Source organism: Perognathus longimembris, chromosome 7 (assembly GCF_023159225.1).
Source record: "Perognathus longimembris pacificus isolate PPM17 chromosome 7, ASM2315922v1, whole genome shotgun sequence".
Classification (NCBI taxonomy): domain Eukaryota; kingdom Metazoa; phylum Chordata; class Mammalia; order Rodentia; family Heteromyidae; genus Perognathus; species Perognathus longimembris.
Window position 1 is genome coordinate 77,330,986 of NC_063167.1, and position 2,636 is coordinate 77,333,621.

A 2,636-nucleotide genomic window follows, 5' to 3' on the forward strand; every position below is an offset into this window, starting at 1 on the left:
CCGCGCTCCTCACGCCAGGCCCCCCCCTCCCCCGCCCGGTCCCTCGGGCCTTCGGGGATTGGCTGGTCTGGCCGACCAATGGAGAGCCGCCGCCTCCGCCTCGCCCCGCCCCTCGGAGGTCCCGCGAGGGGAGGCCCCGCCCCTCTGCGCGCCGGGCGGCCTCCAGGTCCACCAGCGGGCCTGGGAGCGGAGTCCTGAGGGCGCACAGCGGGGCCGGTGCACACCGAGGATGGCGGATGCTCCCCACCCGGCGCGGGAGCCGGTAGGGTCCCCAACCCGGCGCGGGAGCCGGTAGAGTCCCCGCGCCAGCCCGCCCGCCCGCGCCGCGCAGCCGCCCACACCTGAGGGCCTGACCTCCAGGTCGACCGGGACGGGAAGATCCCGGCCAGACCGAGTTCTAATTGCAGTGCGGGGTAACGCGGGCCGCGCGGGGCCCTGGCGCGATCCCCTGGGCCGTCGTTCCCTCCCAGCATCTTCGCCTGGGAGTTGGCTGGCTCAACAGTCCTGAGGCCCGTGTCCTCTTGTTTGGCTGTGTTGTTACTTTGATCTTTAAGTAGTTGCACAAAGGGTTTTGCCTCATTTTCAGTTAATGAGCGCAGTGCGCCCTGATCACTGTCACCCATTCCTTCATGCTCGATCCCGACCCCATGGGCCCCTCAAGTTACCCGGTTCTTCTCTGGTTTTTAATCAGGGGTCCTGTAGGAATGTGAAATCGTTTGTGTCGAAAGTTTTCTTTAAAGGAATACTCTTTTGTGATCCTTGTCCTTCGCTTCAGTCCCTTTGCATTCTGATCTGGAAGTCCAGTTTCTGTCGCAGAGGAAAGAAGCAACCTTCCTGCCAGCCTCTGATCTTGCAATGGCTCATGCCTGTAATCCTAGCTACTCAGGAGGCTGAGATCTGAAGATCGCTGTTCAAAGCCATCCGTGGATGCTTACTCCAATTTACCAGAAAACCGGAGGTGGAGCTGTAGCTCAAGATGGTAAAGCTCTGGCCTTGAGCAGAAAAGCCGAGAGATGACAGCACCCTTGCTCTTGAGTTCTAGCCCCAGGACCGACAAAAACAGACCAACAGCAACAAAACCACTCTAGGCATCTTTGACATCCCTTCTAGAGGTGAGTGAGCTGTAAGTCAGACCCCTGCTATTCTGGCTGGAATTTACCTCCAGAATTTCACCTCTGGCCATTCTGGGTGGAGAGCAGAGCAGGTTTCAGTCCTCTGATTCCTCCTGTTTGCCAAACCCAAGCTAAAATACCAGAGATCACAGAACAAGGTGTGGCAACCTGCTTGCAACAAGGAGCCCAAATATCTCCCCAAGTTGAAACATTTGGGAATTACAATAAAGGCAGATTGAAAAGGAACCCTACAAAACTACTCTTAACTTGGGGAGACTTTGGGAGAAAGGGTTGTGGGGGAAAAGTGAAATGATTTATAAATGATTTGCCAACTGACTCTTACCATAGGATAATTAGGGCATTATTCCCACACACACACATAGATGACACATCTGACCCACTATCTGTGGGACAAACCAATTGGGCTGTTTTTCCAGCGTGACAGTGACCATGTGTCATTCACATACCTCACCCACTTTTCATCAGAACCAATATGTAAGAAGGGGTAGCCAAATTTGAGGTAAAATCACAGGGACAACAATCTAGTCCTAACTGCTTCGGGTCTGCTGCTGTGGCCATGAAAATTGAGATCAAAATTATTTCAATCTGTGTAAGCATCTTTTCTGGAGAATTTAAGGAATTATATTCATGAAAACTATGAGCTTTATTGTGTATCAAGAGTTATTGTTTAGGGACTATAGCTTCAGTTTGGGATCCTCAAAAAGTTCTGAAAGTGGATAGTGGAAAGGGCCACACAACAATGGAAATGTCCTTTAGAAAGCTGTCTACCTCTGTGGCTTTAAAATGAACTTTAATATTTGCTACATTTCTTTGGTCAACTCAGTGTCCCCAAGGCACTTGAAGGTTTTTCTGACACAGCCAATAAAACTTACTATTTAAGGAATGGTTGATCCTGGGGGGTTCTATCAGTGCTCCCCGGGATTTCTTCCTTTCTAATTTAGTTCATTGCCTAGGAATAAGTAATGCTGTGTTAGAGAATAAAATGTATGCCAGGAGTGGTAACAGCTGCCTGAAGAATCAGGAGTTCAAGGCCAGATCGGGCTACAAAGCAAGATCCTGTTTAAAAAAAAAAAGAATGAAAATCTTTTAGAATTGAAGATAATTGCTAACAGCTTTATTAAGTGATAATTGACAGAGGACACATATTTGAGGTATACAGTTTGATACACATACATATCTATAACCAGACAATGGACATAATGTAGCACATACCCCAAGTTTTCTCATAAGACCCCTTGCCCTGAGGTCCTGGTCACCACACCTCACCAGACAAGCATCGATAGGTTTTATGTCACTATAGAGAGGAGGCCCAAGTATGCACAGGTATACAATTCTGCAATCAAGGAGAGGACAGATGGGGAAAAGCCGTAATGCCTGGGCTGCATAGAGTTCAGTAGTCTAAAACCACTCCAATCTACCAATAGTGTATGTGTACCCGTCATTGCATGGCCATAGGTAGGCTGCATTACTGCCACAAGTGTACTATTGTGCAAGTTGCTACTA